This window comes from Bos javanicus, chromosome 9 (assembly GCF_032452875.1).
Source record: "Bos javanicus breed banteng chromosome 9, ARS-OSU_banteng_1.0, whole genome shotgun sequence".
In the NCBI taxonomy this organism is placed as follows: Eukaryota; Metazoa; Chordata; class Mammalia; order Artiodactyla; family Bovidae; genus Bos; species Bos javanicus.
In genome coordinates, this window is record NC_083876.1 from 10,724,154 (window position 1) to 10,749,426 (window position 25,273).

Genomic DNA, 25,273 nt, shown 5'->3' on the forward strand with positions numbered 1-25,273 from the left:
AATTTCTCTCATTCTTCTGGATTCTGCAGTGAGAAATAACACAATCCAGCCTTACTGGTTTTGTACCAGGCTCTGTCCACTTAATCCTTGCACAGCCCTATGAGAGTGGGGATATTTTATCACTCACATTTTAGATAAAGGACAACTGAAAGCACAGATTGTCCCTGTAACTTGCCCAAGGTCATATGGCTGGGGCACTGGTAGTCTGATTTAAATCTAGGTACATTTACTTCAGCCCTTATTTCCAATGCTGTACTACAAGGCTGCATAGTAGAAAGAGTGTGTGAGTCACACATGCAAATAAAATGCTTTCCTAGTCACATTTTGAAAAAGGAAGCAGGTACCATGAAGTTTTAAAATTTATTTGATTGAAGGATAATTGATTTACAATGTTGTGATAATTTCTGCTGTACAGAAAAGTGATTCAGTTATATATATACATGTGTGTGTGTGTATTAGGCTTCCCTCATGGCACTAGTGGTAAAAAAACCCGTCTGCTAATCAGTTGAGTGGAGTTCAGTCATTCAGTTGTGCCCAACTCTTTGCGGTTCCATGGACCGCAGCATGCCAGGCCTCCCTGTCCTTCACCATCTCCCAGAGCTTATGCGAACTCGTATCCATCAAGGCAGTGATGCCATCCAACCATCTCATCCTCTGTCGTCCCCTCCTCCGCCTGCCTTCAGTCATTCCCAGCATAAGGGTCCTTGCCAATGAGTCAGTTCTTCGCATCAGGTGGCCAAAGTATTGGAGATTCAGCTTCAGCATCGGTCCTTCCAATGAATATTCAGGACTGATTTCCTTTAGGAGGGACTTATTGGATCTCCTTGCAGGCCAAGGAGACTCTCAAGAGTCTTCTCCAACACCACAGTTCAAAAGCATCAATTCTTTGGCACTCAGCTTTCCTTGTAGTCTAATTCTCACATCCGTACATGACTCCTGGAAAAACCATAGCTTTGACTAGATGGACCTTTGTTGACAAAGTAATGTCTCTGCTTTTTAATATGCTGTGTAGGTTGGTCATAGCTTTTCTTCTAAGGAGCAAGCGTCTTTTAATTTCATGGCTGCAGTCACCATCTGCAGTGATTTTGGAGCCCAGAAAAATAAAGTCAGCCACTATTTCCATTGTTTCCCCATCTATTTGCCATGAAGTGATGGGACCAGATGCCATGATCATCGTTTTCTGAGTGTTGAGTTTTAAGCCAGCTTTTCACTCTCCTCTTTCACTTTCATCAAGACACTCTTAGTTCTTCTTCCCTTTCTGCCATAAGGGTGGTGTGATCTGCATATCTGAGATTATTGATATTTCTCCTAGCAATCTTGATTCCAGCTTGTGCTTCATCTAGCCTGGCATTTAGCATGATGTACTCTGCATATAAGTTAAATAAGCAGGGTGAAAATATACAGTCTTGACATGCTCCTTTTCCAGTTTGGAACCAGTCTGCTGTTCCGTGTCCGGTTTTAACTGTTGCTTCTTGAGCTGCATACAGATTTCTCAGGAGGCAGGTCAGGTGGTCTGGTATTCCCATCTCTTTCAGAATTTTCCAGTTTGTTGTAATCTACACAGTCAAAGGCTTTGGCATATTCAATAAAGCAGAAGTAGATGTTTTTCTGGAACTCTCTTGCTTTTTCAATGATCCAGCAGATGTTGGCAATTTGATCTCTGGTTTCTCTGCCTTTTCTAAAACCAGCTTGAACATCTGGAAGTTCACGGTTCATTTGCTGTTGAAGCCTGGCTTAGAGAGTTTTGAGCACTACTTTACTAGCGTGTGAGAGTGCAACTGTATGGTAGTTTGAGCATTCTTTGGCATTGCCTTTCTTTGGGATTGGAATGAAAACTGACCTTTTCCATTCCTGCGGCCACTGCTGAGTTCTCCAAATTTGCTGGCATTTGAGTGCAGCACTTTCATGGCATCATCTTTTAGGACTTGAAATAGCTCAACTGGAATTTCATCACTTCCACTAGCTTTGTTCATAAGATGCTTCCTAAGGCCAACTTGACTTTGTATTCCAGGATGTCTGTCTCTAGGCGAGTGATCACACCATCATGATTATCTGGGTCATAAAGACTTTTTTGATATAATTTTTCTGTGTATTCTTGCCACCTCTTCTTAATATCTCCTCCTTCTGTTAGGTCCATACCATTTCTGTCTTTATTGTGCCCATCTTTGCATGAAGTATTCCCTTGGTATCTCTAATTTTCTTGAAGAGATCTCTAGTCTTTCCCAATCTATTGTTTTCCTCTATTTCTTTGCATTGATCACTGAGGAAGGCAGTGATCTCTCCTTGCTATTCTTATCTCTCCTTGCTATTCTTTGGAACTCTGTATTCAGATGGCTATATCCTTCCTTTTTTCCTTTGCCTTTCACTTCTCTTCTTCTCTCAGCTATTTGTAAGGCCTCCTCAGACAACCATTTTCCCTTTTTGCATTTCTTTTTCTTGAAGATGGTCTTGACTGCTGTGTCATGTACAATGTCATGAACCTCTGTCAATTCTCCTTCAGGCACTCTATCATATCTAATCCTTTGAATCTATTTATTAGGGATTTGATTTAGGTCATACCTGAATGGTCTAATGGTTTTCCCTACTTTCTTCAATTTAAGTTTGAATGTCACAATAAGGAGTTAACGTCTGAGTTATAGCCATTTGCTGGTCCTGTTTTTGCTGACTGTATAGAGCTTCTCCATCTTCAGCTGCAAAGAATATAATCAATCTGATTTTGGTATGACCATCTGATGATGTCCGTGTATAGAGTCATTGCTTGTGTTGTTGGAAGAGCTTGCTTGCTATGACCAGTGCGTTCTCTTGGCAAAACTCTATTAGCCTTTGCCCTGCTTCATTCCTTCCAAGGCCGAACTTGCCTGTTACTATAGGTATCTCTTGACTTCCTATTTTTGGGTTCCTGTCCCCTATGATGAAAAGGACATCTTTTTTGGGTGTTAGTTCTAGAAGGTCTTGTAGGTTGTCATCAGTTCAGTTCAGTCGCTCAGTCATGTCTGACCCTTTGCGACCCCATGAATCGCAGCATGCCAGGCCTCTCTGTCCATCACCAACTCCCGGAGTTCACTCAGACTCACGTCCATTAAGTCCGTGATGCCATCCAGCCATCTCATCCTCTGTCATCCCCTTCTCTTCCTGCCTCCAATCCCTCCCAGCATCAGGGTCTTTTCCAGTGAGTCAACTCTTCTCATGAAGTGGCCAAAGTACTGGAGTTTCAGCTTCAGCATCACTCCTTCCAAAGAAATCCCAGGGCTGATCTCCTTCAGAATGGACTGGTTGGATCTCCTTGCAGTCCAAGGGACTCTCAGGAGTCTTCTCCAACAGCACAGTTCAAAAGCATCAATTCTTTGGCGCTCAGCTTTCTTCACAGTCCAACTTTCACATCCATACATGACCACAGGAAAAACCATAGCCTTGACTACTTTGTTGGCTAAGTAATGTCTCTGCTTTTGAATATGCTATCTAGGTTGGTCATAACTTTTCTTCCAAGGAGTAAGCGTCTTTTAATTTCATGGCTGCAGTCACCATCTGCAGTGATTTTGGAGCCCCGCAAAATGAAGTCTGACACTGTTTCCACTGTTTCCCCATCCATTTGCCATGAAGTGATGGGACCAGATGCCATGATCTTCATTTTCTGAATGTTGAGCTTTAAGCCAATTTTTCACTTTCCACTTTCACTTTCATCAAGAGGCTTTTTAGTTCCTCTTCACTTTCTGCCATAAGGGTGATGTCATCTGCATATCTGAGGTTATTGATATTTCTCCTGGCACTCTTGATTCCAGCTTGTGCTTCTTGCAGCCCAGCGTTTCTCATGATGCACTCTGCATATAAGTTAAATAAGCAGGGTGACAATATACAGCCTTGACGTACTCCTTTTCCTATGTGGAACCAGTCTGTTGTTCCATGTCCAGTTCTAACTGTTGCTTCCTGACCTGCATAAAGATTTCTCAGAGGCAAGTCAGGTGGTCTGGTATTCCCATCTCTTGAAGAATTTTCCACAGTTTATTGTGATCCACACAGTCAAAGGCTTTGGCATAGTCCATAAAGCAGAAATAGATGTTTTTCTGGAACTCTCTTGCTTTTTCGATGATGCAGCGGATGTTGGCAATTTGATCTCTGGTTCCTCTGCCTTTTCTAAAACCAGCTTGAACATCTGGAAGTTCATAGTTCACATATTGCTGAAGCCTGGCTTGGAGAATTTTGAACATTACTTTACTAGCGTGTGGGATGAGTGCAATTGTGTGGTAGTTTGAGCATTCTTTGGCATTGCCTTTCTTTGGGATTGAAATGAAAACTGACCTTTTCCAGTCCTGTGGCATCATAGAACCTTTCAAGTTCAATTTTTTTGGCATTAGTGGTTGGGGCATAGACTTGGATTACTGTGGTATTGAATGGTTTGCCTTGGAAATGAACAGAGAATATTTTGTCATTTTTGAGGTTGCATCCAAGTACTACATTTTGAACTCTTGTTGACCATGAGGGCTACTGCATTTCTTCCAAGGGACTCTTGAAATTAATTTTAATCATATGTTTAAGTTAACCATTCAACATGTAATCACAGAAAATAGTCTTTTTTCGTATGTCATGAGTTAGCACTTCTGCACAGCTCTGTTAGGACCTTTCAGTGGTCAGGAGCCACGTGCCGTTGGTGGTATCCATAGCAGGAAGCACAACCCTGTGTTCACTCAGCCAGTTACTGAACTCTGTATTTGTATCTCTATGTTTACACAGTCTTTATTCCTTTTGCTTTTACCTATTCAAACTAGAAAGATTCTGAGTACTGAAAGTGAAAATAAGTTATGAAAAAAAGGAATAAAGAAAACAGTGGGTCATTGCTTGGAATTTCTAACAACACCTAGGAAAGCTATGGTCTTCGGTGACTTCTGTCAGATTGCTCAAATATTTTGAGTTCAACTGCATGCCCATTTAAGAACATAAGGTTCATTTATTATGTTTCCCCCTTGGCCAAGCAGAAATCTAAAAATACACTCCTAAGTTGTTAGGTTTGACCAAACTCTTTATATAAATATCCGTTTGCAGTTGTTGTTTTAGCAAAAGAAAAAGCCAATCTCCTGTCTTTGGGTTCTAAAAACTTTAGGAAACTGATTTTTCCCCTAAGCACTTCCTTCCTCTAAACCACGTACAGACTGAAAAAAAGGAAGTGAAAATCAGATTTTATTTTTTTTCCTACAAGAGGACAGAAAAGACAGCCCCTCCCCCACATGACTGACATTCTATTGCCATTTCCCCTCCCACCACCGAATCCCAAATGATGATTAGAGGATGGAAACTTGGCCCCTTAACATAAAGCTTCACGCTGTAAACTAAACCCTGGGGAATGTTGGCCTTAGGAATCATATCTCATCTGATGGGTTTGAAAGGGCCTACGGGGAATCACCATGTCACATAGATCCTTTTTTGGGTTTCAGGCAATGTTTTCCCAACATTAGACAAACAGCAGACAACAGTAGACAGTAAGTGCTTGTTCAATTAAATTTTTTTAATTAATTGGAGTAAATTCAAGAAAAATTTCTGTAGATAAGTATACAAGAAAAGCAGTTTACTATTTCCATAGACTCTAATGGGAACACTTAGAAGATATAGTTTGAATAGAAAGAAATGACCTATGGGACAAGAGTGATATAAAGACGTGGTAGAAAAACCTGGAACTTAAAAGGGCAACTAATTCCCAGAAGTTCTTCCTTGACCCTGTCTTCATGTGAAATTTTAATATGAGTAAAATATAAAAACTAACTATAAAATAAAGATAAAATAATATGTAGAAGAATATTTATAAATTTTGGTCAAGGGGAAGATTTTAAGGTAGTAGATATGAAACTTGGAAAACACAGTTATATTTAACTTGTCTCCCTATATACATATATGTGCATTATATATGTAGTATTTAGCATATAGCTTATGCAAAATAATGAGTTGGGAAAATTTTATGCAATTAGAATACTATCAGAAGACATAACAAGTTGCTGTTCCTAATATAGAAATAGCCGTTAAAAGGAAAGGCAAACTATAAATTAAAAAAAAAAAAGAAAAATGACTACAAACATTTTCTTCCTCACTAGTGAATCAGAGGTGCAAAGTATACAAAAATCAGATGAAAATTTTAATGCATCACTTAAGCAAAACAAGCAAACAAAAAAGTAACATCATCCAACTACAGTGAAATAGGTCAGCCATCCAGCTGCTGGGGGTGTGAATTGCTTGAATAAATCGAGTAGACTTCACAGTGATTTCTGGTGAATAATACCTAATAGCATTAATGTCAGCTGTCTGAGCTTAAAACATTTTAGCAAAGTATCTTTCAGAACTGTGTGCAGGGCAAAGTGAAGCCATATTGATTATTACAGTCATATGTCCTTCCATGCATGCTCATTTGTGTCCAGCTCTTTGCAACCTCATGGACTCTAGCTGCCCAGGCTCCTCTGCCCTTGGGATTATCCAGGCAGGAATACTGGAGTGGGGTGCCATTTCCATTTCAAGGTATATGTCCTTATAGAGAAAAACAAATATGTGATATCATTTATATATAGAATCTAAAAAAAAAACAAAAAACAAATGAACTTGCTTCCAAAACAGAAATAGACCTACAGATGAAGAAAGCCTAAGGGAAAGGTTTACCAAAGGGGAAAGGGTTAGGAGGGATAAATTATGAGTTTGGGATTAATATATACACACTACTATGTATAAAATAGATAAACAGCAAGGATCTACTGTATACCGCAGGGAACTGTACTTGGGAAAAGTATCTGAAAAAGTATATATAAAGAATATGCATACATATATATATATATATAAAACTGTATCACTGTGTTGTACACGTGAAACTAACATATTGTAAATCAACTATATGCCAATAAAATCTGAAAAAAAGAGCAAAAAAACTATATGTCCTTATGCATTTTTATAAATATAAATAGATACTAACCAGCTGGATAATTCACCTTATGCTGTAACTTTCGGTTGCCTGTGTGACTCCTATGCCGATGCAGCAGGAGTGGGAGGCACAGGGCTGGCTTTGGGCCAGGGCTGCTCAGGGCCTTAGTCTCCTCCGTCCCTTCCGTGCGGCAGTGGCTGGGAGGCTGGTGCTGCTGACGCTGCAGATGAAGGAAGCTTCCTGACGCCATCAGCCTGGGCTGAGAGAGCAAAGGAAACCTTCACTGCATTACACTACTGATATGTGAGGGTCAATCTGGTCACTGAGTTCTAGCCTAACTAGAGATACAAAACCTAACTAAAACAACAGTACAGTTAGTACTTTCAGGGACTATAGAGCTTACATATTCTTTCTGGAGTTATGTATATAACACACACACACACACACACAATGTATATGTCATCTACCTATCTTAAGGTCTCTTCCTTGACAAAAATTGTACAAATATTCTTCTACACATTCTTTTGATTTTGTCTGTATATTCTTTTGATTTTGTCTGTATATTTAGTTTTTACATTTTACCCATATTAAATTTCATTGAAAGCAGTCAGATGCATGGGACACAAAATAACATCCTCATTGGATGAAATATTATGAATAATTTGGAACTCATCTTTAGATCTTACATCACTTTCAGGTTGTTGCTGAGTATATACATCATCACTCATCTGTAATTACACTTGCTAACCGAGTGCCAGGCAATGGTCCTAATAAGATGCTGCACCAACTTTAAATTTACTTGCTGTTGTGGTCGTGGCAACTGAGGCTTTGGAGGCAGCTGCACTGCTGAAATGACCACTCCTTCTGCCTTCATGGGTAAGAAAAAGATCACTGTTAATAAGGACTTTAAGGTACCCAAAGCCTGTTTGTTCACCACCAACAAGGAAAACCACACACTAGGAAACATCAGTCAGTCTCAGCTACTGAAGGCCCCACAGGTGCAGTTTGCTGGCTATAAAGTCCGTCGCCCCTTGCAGCACAAGACCATCATCCATGTGCAGAGTGCCCTGGATTGCACCCCCAGGAGGCTCCCACCTGTGCCATCACAGACCTCACCAAGGAACTCTCCCTGCTGGAGGAGCGAGTCTGAGTGGCCATCAAAGTTCAGCAAGGAGGAAATGAGTGGTGGGCTGCATCTGGCCCTTTTCTAGGTACCAGGTGGACAAGAACACTTTTTCCAACCATGAGCCTCCTTGTAGAGATACCAGTGAGTTCCTCACCCCTGGCACTGATGCATCCTATATGCAGAGTCTGTTTCATAAATTGTAGCTGAAGAGGACCCAGCTGTGGGCTGAAGCAGAGGTGACATCAGAGCAAAGGACCATCAGTTCGGTGGAGGTAGAGGACCTGTTCTGAAGCCACTCTGGGACCTCATTTCAGAGTGGACTCTGTTCAGAGACCCCAGATATCTCTCTGTGCAGGTGGTGGGAACAAACTTGTCCTGGACAAAAACTGGAAGCCTGGTGCTGCCAGCCAGCATCTCAAGCAGAGGAGCACTGAAAACCAGTGTGCTTCCAGGAGTCTCTGCTCCAGAAGCTTCAGTTACTGGACCTGCCTGCCTCCCTCAGGGTGGGGACACCCAATGGTCCCACAAACAGCTCTCCCCAGGCTTCTTTTGCATAGTAGAGTTTCATAAAAATAACAGTCACCAATAAAAATCAATCAATCAATCTTCTCATACCCCTTCTGAACATCTTGTCCTGACCAACACTCTATTCTTTGGAATTCTTACGTGGTTTCATGTTCTTCCACTTTCTCCCTCACCTCTCCCCTGGGATGTGGTCCTCAGGCATCAATTTTGGATCCCTTGATCACTGTTTTCAGACTGTGACCCATGGACGATTCACCTTCTCCTTTCCGGCTCCACAGTGTGAAGCCTCTTACTGAGTCTCTTGGTGTATTTCCTTGGATGCCACAGTCATTAAACCCCAAAACCTCAGCAGTGGGATTGGGGAGAAGGTCAACACCCTTAGATGGAGGTAGCAACAGAGTGGGAAAGGCATCATCAGATCTTCTTTCAAGATTAATGATCCAACACCAAAATACATTGTGGAAAATCTACAAATGCTTACATTATTAAGTATGTTGGACTTTTCATGGTTCCTGGATTCCCAAGTGAACAAAGCTTGAAAAGTTCCTGTTAATAAGTTTGTTATTAACGAATAGGTAACTTTTAAACTAGAACACTTAATTTTACAGACTTGGTTAGATTGTGTGGAAGCCTCCAGCTGATACGTTGGGATCCTGCTGGAAATCATTACTCCATGGAGGTATATTTCTCTGGAGAGCTAGGATTAATTCTATTTCACTAATTTGTCTTTACAGAGATACCATGTAATTTTTTCCTTAGTGAAAATTAGTTGAAGCTGGACCAAAATAAATCCTAAACATTCATCATCTAGAGAATTGTTACATGAATTATTTCTACACCCATGTAATGTAATCTCATGCAACTATTAAAATAAAAACTAGAAAGACAAGTTCGATATGTGGAAGATTGGCAGGAAATAATGGTATGAGAAAGAGCAGAATGTGGTGTTTTCTTTTCTAGAATCACACCCTGAGTAGGGAATTCAGTTATGTAGCTATGTTGAATTCAGGTTGATCAATGATTATTCTTCATGTTTGGATGGACTTTCAAAGACAGGTGCTGTTGGGGGCTTTGTCTCTGTGGGAACTTGAACAGCTTTCCCAGAGAGGCAGTAGTTGAACACAAGGAGTTCATGGTTGATCCCAATCCCCCAGCCTTACAATAGACATGGAGAAGGGGAGAGGGAGAGGGTCCAAGGGATGTGTGTGGCCATTGGGAAGTTTACCAGACAGACGGAGGGTCTCGATGCAAACTTGGCGTAGAGGTACTGCTGAAAGTTAGGGAGGGGTGAAGGTGGGGGTGGGAAGGTGAAAGTTGGGGGTGATGGGGGGCTGCATTTTGAGCACTATATTTAGAAACTACCATTTGGTACTTACTTCATGCACAACTTCTTCTCATAGTCTTTTCCTCCAGTAACCAAGCTCTTGTGCCAAATTTGGAGTAAAATTGAAAACTGAAATTAAGTCAAAGAACGAGCTGAACAATTTCTGTGTGGGTATATGTGTCTGTGCGCATGTGTATGGGGGGTATAATGTAAAGAAGGTAAATGTTTTCTGTTCTGTGTTGGTATTTTTTTTACTAAGTTATGTTGAAATACAGTTGCTTTACAATGTACTAGTTTCTACTGTACAGCAAAGTGAATCAGTTACATGTATACATATACCTCTCTTTTTAAGATTTCCCTCCCTTTTAGGTCACCAGAGAGTACCAAGTAGATTACTCATGCTAAATAGTAGGTTCTTATTAGTTGCCTGTTTTATAATATTAATACACAGTAGTGTATATAGGGGGCTTCCTAGGTGGCGATAGCAGTAAAGAAGCCGCCTGCTGATGCTGGAGACATTAAAAGATGCAGTTTCAATCCCCGGATAGGGAAGATCTCCTGGAGGAAGGCATGGCAATCCACTTCAGTATTTTTGCCTGGAGATTCCCAAGGACAGAGGACTATGGTGGGCTACAGTCCACAGGGTCACAAAGAGTCAGACACAACGGGAGCCACGCACACACACAGTGTATATATGTCAATCCCAATCTCCCGATTCCTTCTCCTCTTGGCTTCCACAAGTTTGTTCTCCGTGTCTGTGTCTCTATTTTGGCTTTGCAAATAAGTTCATCTGTACCATTTTCCTGATCCACATAAGAGTCATATTCAGTTCAGTTCAGTTCAGTTGCTCAGTTGTGCCTGACTCTTTGCGACCCCATGAATCACAGCATGCCAGGCCTCCCTGTCCATCACCAACTCCCAGAGTTCACTCAAACTCACATCCATCAAGTCATCCATCCATCCATCTCATCCTCTGTCTTCCCCTTCTCCTCCTGCCCCCAATCCCTCCCACCATCAGAGTCTTTTCCAATGAGTCAACTCTTCGCATGAGGTGGGCAAAGTACTGGAGTTTCAGCTTTAGCATCATTCCTTCCAAAGAAATCCCAGGGCTGATCTCCTTCAGAATGGACTGGTTTGATCTCCTTGCAGTCCAAGGGACTCTCAAGAGTCTTCTCCAACACCACAGTTCAAAAGCATCAATTCCTCAGCACTCAGCTTTCTTCACAGTCCAACTCTCACATCCATACATGACCACAGGAAAAACCATAGCCTTGACTAGACGGACCTTTGTTGGCAAAGTAATGTCTCTGCTTTTCAATATGCTATCTAGGTTGGTCATAACTTTTCTTCCAAGGAGTAAGCGTCTTCCAATTTCTACCATATTCATTTTTCTCTTTTTGACTTATTTCCCTCCGTATGAGTCTCTAGGTCCATCATATGTCTGCACTATTTCATTCCTACATCTTCTTTGGGCTTCCCAGGTGACTCAGTGATAAAGAATCTTTTACCAATGCAGGAGATACAGGAAACATGGGTCTGACCCCTGGGTCAGGAAGGTCTCTTGGAGGAGGAAATGGAAACTCACTCCAGTATTCTTGCCTGGGAAATCCCAGAGACAGAAGAGCCTGGCGGGCTACAGTCCATGGGGTCACAAAGAGTCGGACATGACTTAGAAAACACACACACACACAAACACACACATTTTCTTTACCTATTTCTCGGTTGATGGATGTTTTGGGATTTTTAATGATGTCAAGAGGAGGACTATTTTTCCTATTCAGAGCAGCAGTGGTTTGTGTAGAAAGTGAAAATAAAAGTTGCTCAGTCGTGTCTGACTCTTTGCAACCCCATAGACTCTACAGTCCATGGAATTCTCCAGGCCAAAATACTGGAGTGGGTAGCCTTTCCCTTCTCCAGGGGATCTTCCCAGCCCAGGGATCAAACCCAGGCCTCCCACATTACAGACGGATTCTTTACCAGCTGAGCCACAAAGGAAGCCCAAGAATACTGGAGTGGGTAGCCTTTCCCTTCTCCAGCGGATCTTCCTGACCCAGGAATAGAACCGGGGTCTCCTGCATTGCAGGCAGATTCTTTACCAACTGAGCGATCAGGGAAACAGGGTTTGTGAAGTGAGGCCAAATCACACTCATCACAGGGACGCTGCATGTGGCCAGTGCAGATGGAATTAGACAGCAAAACACATGGTCCCTGAGCTCATCTCTCCTCCACATTGTCACTGTCTATATTCCCTCCATGAGGTCTCTTGAGGGAAACAGGAGCAATACAACCACTTAAAATGTGTGTATAAAATGCTGAATAGACTTTTCTCAAAGTCTATGAAAAACAGGAAGAGTACTCTGAAATCGGAGGCTGTGTGCTTCGTTAATTAAAACCTTAGGCTTTAGACCAAGACTGACTGGATTTGCCTCTTGGTTGCCCTGCCTCCTGGTATACAACCTTCAGTGAATTCCATGAACTTTGTGCTTTAATTTCTTCATCTGTGAAATGTGGCTGTTTTGAGAATTAAATGAGCTAATATCTATAAGAAAATCAGTGCAGTTTCTGGCCCATGAAGTTTAACAAGGATGATTGTAATGATTATGATGATGGTAATGATCAAGGCTCAAAGCTGAGTTAAAGGAAGTCAGTTCATAATCTATATATATTTTAAAGAAAATCCTAAACAGTGGGATCTATGCATTCCTGCTTCTGTTGCTGCTGCTAAGTCACTTCAGTCGTGTCTGACTCTGTGTGACCTCATAGACAGCAGCCCACCAGGCTCCTCTGTCCCTCGGATTCTCCAGGCAAGAACACTGGAGTGGGTTTTCATTTCCTTCTCCAATGTATGCAGGCATGCTAAGTTGCTTCAGTAGTGTCGGACTCTGTGCAACCCCATGAACAGCAGCCCACCAGGCTCCTCTGTCCATGGAATTCTCTAGGCAAGAGTACTGGAGTGGGTTGCCATTTCCTTCTCCACTACGTGTTCCTAGACCTCATTTACAAGTGGTACAACTGGCTGTATCACCTCCAGCAAACACCTCAAAACTCTTTGCCTTCTCTCACAGACACATTAGCTGTCAGGATGGGCAGTTCTGGGTACTGTAACAGGATGCGGGGTTGGCATCACTCGGAAATTTACAGGTGTGTAACTATTCAGAGGGTGGCTCTCCTCTGTGCAGACACTTAGGAACCAAAGCTCCTTGTACGCTGTGTTCTGACAGCCTCTGAGGCATGACAGTTCTCTGCATTGAAGTGACAACAAGGAAGCGAAAGCAAGAAGTCAGCAGTTTTTTAAAAGTCAAGGCCTGGAGGTGACATGGGACACCCATTGTCTTTCCATTGGTCAGACAGAGTCCCATGTTCCCAACTACACATGAGTGCCTCCTTTGGACTGTGGTCCCCCAGAGACATAAGGGGAGAGCAGAATTCTCATAGATGGCGAGCTCTCCTTTCAAGAAAGGCAGAGGGACAGCGGTTGAATTGCAAGTAGGGGCCCCAGGCATTTCGTTCTTGACTCAACGCTTATAGAGGTGCAGAGCTGGCAGTGCCATCCTGGCCTGAACCCCGGAACAGAAGGTTGATGTGTGTCCTTCAAAGTTAGGGGGCCAGACATGAGAACAAAGACTGAGGCTACTTCTCACCTGTGGTTTCATCAGGCAGAAGCCTCACCAGAACAGCCAATTCATGCAGTGTGTGGCAACCCTGGATTTGAATACACAGGAAGGAAATGGAGTCAGGCTTCCGGCCCACACAGGACCCCAAGGGTCTGAGGGCCCACACAGGACCCCAAGGGTCTGAGGGCCCACACAGGACCCCAAGGGTCTGAAAGGAGGTCTATAAAGTCAGAGAGGATACAGAGGTCTTCAGGCAGCTGCTGGCCTACCCAAAGGATGCCCCACTCAGAGAGGTGTTTGGAGATAGTGATGCCTGGATGCAGTTAACCCTCTTTGAAGGTACCTTTAGTCGAGGAGCAGGTCAAGAAGAAACTGAAGAGATTCTTTGAAAATTCACATACAGCCTCTACTCAGAGGCCATCACGTTGGTGGAGACCCCAAGGAGTCGATTGGAGGGTTATCTTCTCCCGTCAACAGGCAGCCAGCTGTGCCAGACCCCTCCCACTTTTTTATTTCTTCCTACATGAAAGCAGCATCCAGTCCCATCACTTCATGGCAAATAGGTGGGGAAAAAATGGAAACAATAGAAGACTTTATTTTTTTTTGGCTCCAAAAAGGACTGTGACCACAGCCACGAAGTTGAAAGACACTTGGAAGAAAAGCTTTGACAAACCTAGACACCATGTTAAAAAGCAGAGGCAACACTTTGCTGACAAAGTTCTGTCTAGTCAAAGCTATGGCTTTTCCAGCAGTCATGTATGGATGTGAGAATTGGGCCATAGAAAAGTCTGAGCACTGAAGAATTGATGCTTTTGAACTGTGGTGCTGGAGAAGACTCTTGAGAGTCCCTTGGACTGCAAGGAGATCCAACCAGTCAATCCTAAGGGGAATCAGTCCTGAATATCCATTGGAAGGACTGACGCTGAAGCTGAAACTTCAATACTTTGGCCACTGATGCGAAGAGCTGAGTCATTGGAAAAGACCCTGATGCTGGGAAACATTGAAGGCAGGAGGAGAAGAAGGCAACAGAGGATGAGATGGTTGGATGGCATCATTGATTCAATGGACATGAATTTGAGCAAACCCCTGGAGACAGTGAAAGACAGGGAAGCCTGGGGTGCTGCAGTCCATGGGGTTGCAAAGAGTTGGACATGACTAAATCATTGAATAACAGTACGACAGCTCACAGGAGGAGGGGTCAGGGGAAGAAGAGAGCAGACCATGCCTCTTAGGAAGTAGAGGTCCCAAAAGGTAAAGCTTAAGACTGAACTGCAGGGAAGGGAAAATACGAGAGCAGAACTTAAAATGAGAAGCAGTGAATGAGGCTATTCTAATATCTGAAAGGGACAAGGAAACTACAAGGTTTTCCAGAAATAAGAAGGGACCAAAAAAAAAAAAAAAATCCCACAGTTTATGGTTAAATACAGTGATAGGAAAAAACAGCAATCAAAACTCCCAATATGTCAAGTACATTCCTCTTGAGACCAACTCACTTGGTGAACTGGTTTCACCAAGTAATTTCAGTTACACATAGGTGTAGAGGCTGCAGGTGGGAAAGAAAACACCACTTTCCTTTTAGAATCTCTTTGCATTACTGACTGACATGGGGCTCACTAATAGATCTGCCAACATGCATTTACTGTGGGGAGGAGGTGGGCTATATGTCCTTAAGTTTTATGATTTTCAGAGCCTGAGAGGTCTTGACAAAGAGGGGAGGGGGGCAAGGAGCTTTAATTCTCCATCCAGGTGGTGTTCAGAGCCTTGGGGCTGCTGTGGTTGAGAGAGAACTGCTCTGTGGAGCAGTGGGAACAAGGGAGAATCTGGCATTTAAACATTTAGGGGGGATGTTTTAGAACCCAGGGCTTCCTGGGAGAGAGACCGGGAGGTCACCAAAAGAGCAGTGTGTGAGGATAATGGGAAATGAGGTTCTTCATGTTTAGAAATGCCATTAATGCTGTTTTAATACTACTTTCATAGTAAATAATAATCATAAAAGGAGAGAAATAAAAATCTTGGCACTGTGAAGCAGAATTGCTTTCATGTTTTTCCTTAGAGGCCAAGTAAATTAAAAATCGGTTAACAATGATGAAAGCTCCCTCTCACCTCATTTCTGCTTTCCCTGTTGAATCCCGAGAATGTTTTCTGTTTTCTCATCTCCCCTCCATTCCATTCTCGCTGGGTCCTGCCACATCTGGCTCCTTTTCCCTTGAAGCAAGTCATGGTAAGGATTTCCTCTTGGTCTCCATTGTAATTTCAGAATCCTTCAGTAGTGTCAGAGGAAGACTATTAAAGTTTTAGATTGCCCTTCCTTGTTATATCCTGAAAAAGTAGGACAAGAGAGCTGTTGTTACCTGAGGACCTCAACACCAGGAGTGCATTGAAAGCAAATGATGAATCTTGTGATTCTCAAGGAAAGCCTGAGAAAGTAAATTTAGATGCCCAGGTACATTATGGGAGGAGCCAAACGGGATCTGATATAGGAATTTCAGGCAAGCATGAATTCTAGCATCCCCAACTCACATCTGTTACACACACACACACACACACACACACAAGCATAGGAATTCAAGATGTATAAGTACTAAAATAGACTGAACACTTCTAACTAGCCTGAGAACAGAGTTTAGGCTAAAAATGTAAACTCATTAAGTTTAGACCTTCCTAGAAACACTTCAGTGGCTAGTGACATAATTTTTCTCTAATAGAAAATAAAGGATTTCTGTAGTTTTCAAGGTCCTACCAGGACCACCCGCCCTCAATGAGGTGAATAGGATTCTCCATCTTCACGGTACAGGCATCATTATAATCACAGGGATGGATAACAGAAGGTCACACTGTGACCTTCTTGTAGACCCACTTGTGTGCTTGAATTGAGGAAGCTCTCAGGGATGTCAGCCACCCCAGATGACTTCTGTCCAATGTGGCGGGGGTGGGGTCCCCAGTAGTGACAGCGGCTGGGGAAGTGGAACTTTTGACTATGGCTTCAGAGTGTGGTGCAAAGAAGTGAAAGAGGCACGGATCAGGAGGAAGCACTGACAGGCTCCTTCCCTCCATGGGGGCTAAATTAAACAGATATCGCCTAGCTCCGAGAAAGCCTTCACTTATCATAAAACAACTATTTTGCCAATCTATTATAACATCCCCCTGGACTTGTTCTTGGGCTAAATAAAAATTTCACCTCTCTTCTACATCTCCATTTAGTAACCTGAAATTCAGTAATTATAGAAAAGAGCTATCTATAGAAAAGCTGCTATTGTTGTGTGTTAAGGAGGGGGTATTTGCTTAGAATATCTATTGATTTGAAAAAATGATACAATATATGTCTATAGGAAGAGAGCTAATTAAACATAAAAAATCTTTTATAAAAGTCCTTAGGAAAGAATTTAACTATAAGGTTAAAAACAAAGGAAAAATAAAATTTAAAAAAGTCAATAGAAACATTCATGAATCTGCACAAAAGTTGACTTCCATAGAACTTAATGCAGTGTTTAAAATATAGACATTTGTACATTACCCCTTCTACTTCATGTCGTACCAAGGCCATTTTCTTATCTTAACGTTAAGTATGTTTGTAGCATGTACACTTCAAACCAGTACACAGAGGTGAGTATGGGCTTGATGTAGGGGAGGTGAAAGTGTATGGAAATTTGAGAGGATGTTTCTGCTAATTATATTCTTCATTGGTTTGTTAGAAACGGTTGGGATCTTGGGAAAGAAGATACAGACTGACATGTGGAAACTCCAGGTACTGGCAAAGTTAAACATCGTACTTTATGAGAGGTGATCGGTACTGTTAATCACATCTTCAGGAGAGTTAGCCACTCTCTCAGCAGTGCTGGAGCCAGGAGGGTCTCCCAGCTGTGGTCCCACCAGGTAGGACACCAAGATCGAGGGGCCTCTCTCCCATAGTTGGTGGAACTGAGCTCTGTATGCCGTATTTATTTTAAATTCCCAACCTGACAAGAAACTCTCTTTTCCATAGGGGAATGGGAGCAGAGGGCTTAGGGAAAATCCCCCTTCACTGAAACCAGAACAGCTGAGAAAATGTGTTTCCCTCTCACAGTAATGACTCCTTAATCCCTCAGCCTTTCCCCTTCTACACTCCTGATGGCTGCAGCGTATGGTTCAACGTGGCTTTGAGGGATTAGGTATCAAAAACTGAAGTTGTGTAGTGCCGTGCAGTTGGTAGAATTGTTTTGTATGGCTTTGAATCCTCACGCTTTCGTTTGGGTCCTAGGCCCAGAGCTATGCTGAAGGGCTTCGATATGTTAAGCTCGTTACAAACTGACTAGTAAAGAGTGCTGGCAAGTAAGTCACTAAGACCTTCACACTTGACTTCAAATGGGTCAGTTCCACAAACAAATCAATGACACTTGGTCTTGCCATACAGACGTTTGTTCAGCTATATCAGTTACATCATTGTTCGGAATTTTACATCCCAGATTTTATTCTGAACACAAATGAAATATGTTTCTGAGTTCTTAGAAGCATGGGAAATGTGGTATTCTTATAAGATACAAACATTAAAATTCCTTCAGGCATTTAGGTTTCTGTTAGACAACATAAACCAAAACCAACGTGTATATATGTGCAAGTAAACACCCCCCCAACAGGCGGCGAACTGTGCATTGTCTACTACGAGGATTGATCAGGTTATGTGTGTTCCAAGTTGAAGCGGTTTTAGTAAGGAAAGCAATCAATGAGAGATCAAAAAAGATAAACTGTCTTCATGCCAAATCAACAAATTGTTTTCATAAAACCTACACGTCTTAGTTTTCAAAATGGCTTTGAGGACACAAAGATGACTGCAGTGCAAATATGGTCGCTGTTACTGCCTCGCTTCCCACTGACTTCTGGTCAACAACTTAAAATCCAAAGCAGCGAAGTCTTTCATGAAATCCTGTGACCTTGGAGTCTTAGCATTGAGTGATTTGGTGGCTGCTAAAAAATGTCTTACAATTTTAAGGGGCAAGTTCATTCCTGGCCAAGATCTGCGAGTATTTGCAGTGAACTTTGGAATAAAAGTATGTATTTACTAGAAATGTGATACTGTGTTTCAGGGATGACCTGTAGGGGCTGCGTCCCCTTCATGTCTAGAAAGGCGCAAGGGTGCCCTCTGGGGCCCTGGTGCAAAAGCTTGCCTCACATTTTCTTGAATTCTCTGGGCCCTCAATCCCAGGAACTGCAAAGGCCCAGGCAAGGCCTGAGTGGTGGTAGGGGTTGCAGAATTGAAGGAAGGTTTCCAATGCCACCTCCAATGGCCTCCAAGGCTTTTAAAATTGCATGTACCATTCCCACATAGGCTGGCCCCACCTCTTCCATCAGGACAACTGCTGCACTGACAGGGAGCTTATATTTTGGCTTTTTTGTTGATAAAAATAATGTTCCTTAGCTGAACCACACAATACTGTTTCTTAATGTGCCTTCAAATTAACATCATGTCACTGTGGCTTTAGCCATAAAAACGAAAGAATATAAGGGTTGGAAGAACATTGTAGATGATGTAATTTAATCTATTTATTCCATCAAAAAGGAAACAGAGGTTGGACCCATGTAAGTAACATAATTTAAAAACCTTCAAGATCTGAATCTAGAGCCAGTGTCCTGAACACCAGCTGAATTAAGTTTCCATTACCAAATGTTTACAATAAATATGCTCCTGGGTCAGGATAGATATTATTTCTATTTCATAGATAAAGCTGTTAAACATGAGAGATTAGGTGATTTATCCAAGCTTACACGAGCAAGTGAGGACAGAGCTGGAAGGGAACCCAGTGCCTTAACTTCCAGTTAGGAGTTTTTTTTTTTTTTTCCAGAAACATATGTGCACGAACCCAAACTCAGAAACTGAGACACAAATCTGCCCTCCCCAGTTTGTCTCAGTTCAGTTTAGTCAGTTTAGTTGCTCAGTTGTGTCTGACTCTGTGACCCCATGGGCTGCAGTATGCCAGGCTTCCCTGTCCATCACCAACTCCCAGAGCTTACTCAAACTCATGTCCATTAAGTCAGTGATGCCATCCATCCATCTCATCCTCTGTCATCCCCTTCTCCTCCTGCCCTCAATCTTTCCCAGCATCTGGGTCTTTTCAAATGAGTCAGTTCTTCACATCAGGTGGCCAAAGTATTGGAGTTGTAGCTTCAACATCAGTCCTTTCAATGAATATTTAGGACTGATTTCCTTTAGGATGGACTGGTTGGATCTCCTTGCAGTCCAAGGGACGCTCAAGAGTCTTCTCCAACACCACAGTTCAAAAGCATCAATTCTTCTGTGCTCAGGTTTCTTTACAGTCCAACTTTCACATCCATACATGACCACTGGAAAAACCATAGCTTTGACTAGACGGACCTTTGTTGGCAAAGTAATATCTCTGTTTTTTAATATACTGTCTAACTTGGTCATAACTTTTCTTCCAGGGAGCAAGTGTCTTTTAATATCATGGCTGCAGTCACAATCTGCAGTGATTTTAGAGCCTCCAAAAATAAAGCCTGTCACTGTTTCCATTGTTTCCCCATCTATTTGCCATGAAGTGATGGGACGGGATGCCATGATCTTAGTTTTCTGAATGTTGAGCTTTAAGCCAGCTTTTTCACTCTCTCTGTCCCTTTCATCATGAGTCTCTTTAGTTCTTCTTCACTTTCTGTCATAAGTGTGATGTCCTCTATATATCTGAGGTTATTGATATTTCTCCCAGCAATCTTGATTCCAGCTTGTGTTCCATATAGTCCAGCATTTCTAATGATGTGTTTTGCATGTAAGTTAAATAAGCAGGGTGACAATATACAGCCTTGATGTACTCCTTTCCAAATTTGGAACCAGTCTGTCATTCCATGTCCAGTTCTAACTGTTGCTTCTTGACTTGCATACAGATTTCTCAGGAGGCAGGTCAGGTGGTCTGGTATTCCCATCTCTTTCAGAATTTTCCAGTCTGTTGTGATCTACAAAGTCAAAGGCTTTGGCATATTTAATAAAGCTGAAGTAGATGTTTTTCTGGAACTCTCTTTCTTTTTTGATGATCCAGTGGATGTTGGCAGTCTGGTCTCTGGTTCCTCTGCTTTTTCTAAATCCAGCTTGAACATCTGGAAGTTCACAGTCCACGTACTGTTGAAGCCTGGCTTGGAGAACTTTGAGCATCACTTTGCTAGCATCTGAGATGAGTGCAGTTGTGTGGTACTTTGAACAAAGGCATTGCCTTTCTTTGGGGTTGGAATGAAAACTGATATTTTCCAATCCTATGGCCACTACTGAGTTTTCCAAATTTGCTGGCATATTGAGTGTAGCACTTTCATGGCATCATCTTTTAGGATTTGAAATAACTCAACTCGAATTCCATCACCTCCACTAGCTTTGTTTGTAGTGATGTTTCCTAAGGCCCACTTGAGTTCGCATTCCAGAAGGTCTGTTTCTAACACCATCATGGTTATCTGGGTCATGAAGGTCTTTTCTGTATAACTGTTCTGTGTATTCTTGCCACCGCTTCTTAGTATCTTCTGCTTCTGTTAGGTCCATGCCATTTCTATCCTTTATTGTGCCCATCTTTGCATGAAGTGTTCCCTTGGTATCTCTAATTTTCTTGAAGAGATCTCTAGTCTTTCCCATTGTATTGTTTTCCTCTATTTCTTTGCATTGATCACTGAAGAAGGCTTTCTTCTCTCTCCTTGCTATTCTTTAGAACTCTGCATTCAAATGGGTATATCTTTCCTTTTCTCTGCCTTTAGCTTCTCTTCTTTTCACAGCTATTTGTAAGGCCTCCTCAGACAGCCATTTTGCTTTTTTGCATTTCTTTATCTTGGGGATGGTCTTGATCCCTGCTTCCTGTAAAATCTCATGAACCTCCATCCATATTTATTCAGGCACTATAGCAGATCTAATCCCTTGAATCTATTTGCCACTTCCACTGTATAATCATAAAGGATTTGATTTAAGTCATACCTGAATGGTCTAGTGGTTTTCCTTACTTTCTTTAAGTCTGAATTTGGCAATAAGAATTTCATGATCTGAGCCACAGTCAGCTCCCAGTCTTGTTTTTGCTGACTGTATAGAATAGAATCAATATGACATCTGTATGTCCATGTGTAGAGTCTTCTCTTGTGTTATTGGAATAGGGTGTTTGCTATGACCAGTGAGTTCTCTTGGAAAAACTCTATTATCCTTTGCCCTGCTTCTTTCTGTAGTCCAAGGCCAAATTTGCCTGTTACTCCAGATATTTCTTGACTTCCTATTTGCATTCCAGTCCCCTATGATGAAAAGGACATCTTTTTGGGGTGTTATTTCTAGAAAGTCTTGTAGTTCTTCATAGAGATCTACAGCTTTTTCAGCATTACTGGTCAGGGCATAGACTTGGATTACTGTGATATTGTATGGTTTGCATTGGAAATGAGCAGAGATCATTCTGTCGTTTTTGAGATTGCATCCAAGTACTGCATTTCGGACTCTTTTGTTGACTATGATGGCTACTCCATTTCTTCTAAGGGATTCTTGCCCACAGTAGTAGATATAATGGTCATCTGAGTTAAATTCACCCATTCCAGTCCATTTTAGTTTGCTGATTCCAATTTGTCTACTGCTAATCAAACATTCGTGGGGTATCAGGTGCTTTCCTAGTCATAGGGATGCTGTTGAACAGGACATAGTCTGTGATGTTGGGGGGCAAATAGATAACCCCCAAGTACTTCTGTCCCCTGGTCTTCTTGCCTTTGTCCAGTTCTCACGTGGAACAGAGGCAGCCTGTGCAATCAGTAGCTTAGTGCTAGATCACCAGGTGTTACCTCTCAGTCCAGGTCCTAAAACACACTGTGGTTTCTGTCTTGCTTTCTCCGGGATCATTTGCTCTTGTGCACTCCAGCAGCCCTAGGGAGAAGTACATACAGGAACTGGGACTGAGAGCCAGCAAAAACCTGCCAATCCTGTCTGCCAGTTGTCTTGAAATCAGGTTTTCCAGCAACAAACTGTGGAAAATTCTGAAAGAGATGGGAATACCAGACTACTTTACCAGCCTTCTGAGAAATCTGTATACAGGTCAAGAGGCAACAGTTAGAACCAGACATGGAACAATGGAGTGGTTCCAAATTGGGAAAGGAGTATGTCAAGGATATATATTGTCACCCTACTTATTTAAAATATATGCAGAGTACATTAGGCAAAATGCCGGGGTGAATGAAGCACAAGCTGCAATCAAGATTGCAGGAAGAAGTATCAATAACCTTAGATAGGCAGATCACACCCCCCTTATGGAAGAAAGCAAAGAGGAACTAAAGAGCCTTTTGATGAAGATGAAAGAAGTGAAAAAGCTGACTTAAAACTCAGCATTCAAAAAACTAAGATCATGGCATCTGGTCCCATCACTTCATAGCAAATAGATGGGGCAACAAGGGAAACAATGGCAGACTTTATTTTTCTGGGCTCCAAAATCGCTGCATATTGTGACTGCAGCCACAAAATTAAAAGACACTTGCTCCTTGAAGGAAAAGCTATGACCAACCTAGACAGCATATTAAAAAGCAGAGATATTACTTGGCCAACAAAGGTTTGTGTAGTCAAAGCTATGGTTTTTCCAGTAGTCATGTATGGATGTGAGAGTTGACCCTAAACAAAGTTGAGTGGGGAAGTACTGATGCTTTTGAACTGTGGTGTTGGAGAAGAGTTTTGAGAGTCCCTTGGACTGTAAGGAGATCAAACCAATCAATCCTAAAGGAAATCAGTCCTAAATATCTATTGGAAGGACTGATGCTGAAGCTCCAATACTTTGGCCACCTGATGTGAAGAGCCAACTCATTAGAAAAGACCCTGTTGCTGGGAAAGACTAAGGACAGGAGGAGAAGGGGACAACAGAGGATGAGAAGGTTGGATGGCATCACTGACTCAATGAACATGAATCTGAGCAAGCTCCTGGAGACAGTAAAGGACAGGGAAGCCCGGCATGCTGAAGTCCATGGGCTCGCAAGGAGTTAGACCCAACTGAGTGACTAAACAACAGCAGCAAGCCCCAGTCAACCCTCCAGAGGACTGCAGCTCTGACTGACATCTAAATGCAACCTCACATGAGACTCAGAACCAGCCAGCGAAGGCATTCCCGAATTCCTGCCTCAGAAAACAGTGTGAGATAATAACTGTGTTTGTTTTAAAGTTGCTACATTTGGGTAATTGATCAGGCAGCAATTGACATAATATACTGGAAGTGATCAAATAAACACATATACAAATGAATAAAGTAATTTCAAGAATAGTGTTAGGAAGAAGGTAAAATAGGATGCTGTAATAGACAGATGGTGGAGGAGATGCTTGGCTTTTGTCTTACTGGAGCTGAGACATTCCTTTTCATGAAGATGCAACCATGGAGAGGTCTAGGGGAGGCAGGGGAGAGAAACCCCCAAACAAACCACGATAGGACCAAAGCCCTGAGCCAGGAAAAAGCTGGGCATCTGATGGACAGAAAGAAAGGCAATTTGGCTGGAGCGCCATGAATTAGGGAGAAAGTTGAACGTGAAGTAAGAGACCTAATATGAAGTAACAGGCAGGGCCAGAGCACCCGAAGCCTTAGAGGTCATGGGGAGCCACTGAGGATTCATAAACGGAGGAGACTGGGGGCCTGATTCACACTTCAGAAAAATCTCTGGCTGCTGTGTGGACAGTGGATCATCACAGGGTGGGAGGCACTCAGTTAGAGACAGATGCCATTGTGCTGGAAAGAGCAGTCGCCGCTTGAACCGGGGTGGCAGTGGCGGATGTGGGTGGATTTGGGTACTTTCTGAAGGCAGCTGGCAAGACTTGCTTGTGGGTTGCGTTCCGAGTGTGAGGCAAAGTGTGATCCAGGACAGCCCAGAGTCGTGGGACTCGTGGTTGAGAAACCACTATTGGCTTCGATATTTAATCTGGAAAAAAGAAGAAAGAGAAGAAAAAGTAATAATCGAATCTATGCTTGTGAAATGACACCCTCTGTAGGGAATTTCTTTTAAAAATATTCAGCACTCTGTATCTTTAAGAGAGTCTCACTACTAACACCCTCACTCATGTTCTTAAGAGCTTTTCTTTGCTGGAGAAACACCTGGCTGGGGGAAGATGTGATTCACAAGGGGTCTCTGCTAAGACCCAAGGGTGTGGACTAGGGGAGACCTCATCTAACCAGTGTCCTTAAAGGAGAAACTCATTTTCCGATAAAGAGATTGCTTTTCTTCAGAGAAAGAAATACGCTTAGGGTTACAATTACCGAGGGGCTCTTTTCTCTTAAATGTTTTCGCTTTATGGGGACTTTAAGATTTTCTGGGCATTGGCTATAGCTACTGCTTCATGAAGGCAACAGTAAAATGCAGCTTATTTCTCAATTGTGACATTCTTTCCAGTGAGGAAATTTGGTTCTTATAAACAGTAAAATAAAAATGCAGTTTTTGCTCTTGTGTAATCAAGCCCTGGGCTTAAGAATGAGGTACCTATTTTTAAAGTTGGCATGTATTTCTAAGAATAACATCAAGATTCAAAAATGATAAGGCACACAAATACATGGGCTGTTTATGTTTGAAGTGAAGTGAAGTGAAGCGAAAGTCGCTCAGTCATGTCCGACTCTTTGCGACCCTGTGGACCATAGAGTCCATGGAATTCTCCAGGCCAGAATGTTGGAGTGGGTAGCCTTTCCCTTCTCTGGGGATCTTCCCAACCCAGGGATGGAGCCCAAGTGTCCCACATTGTGGGTGGATTCTCTACCAGCTGAGCAGTTTATGCTTGAGAAACTAATACAGAATTCTCTTAGTGATCCCTCAACCATCGTGGGTCACTGGGACTGGATCATGTTTCTGCCCCGTGA

The 25,273-nt window shown here is 42.3% G+C and overlaps 1 long non-coding RNA gene across 1 annotated transcript; it reads right to left on the bottom strand.

The window, feature by feature from the left end:
- Positions 1-6,105: 6,105 nt before the first annotated feature.
- LOC133253672 (uncharacterized) lies at positions 6,106-7,360 on the bottom strand. The gene is made up of 2 exons (XR_009738371.1): positions 6,941-7,360; positions 6,106-6,504 (listed from the first exon to the last, which is right to left on the bottom strand). It is a non-coding gene; the product is annotated as an uncharacterized LOC133253672 (long non-coding RNA).
- Between the last annotated feature and the right edge of the window lie 17,913 nt (positions 7,361-25,273).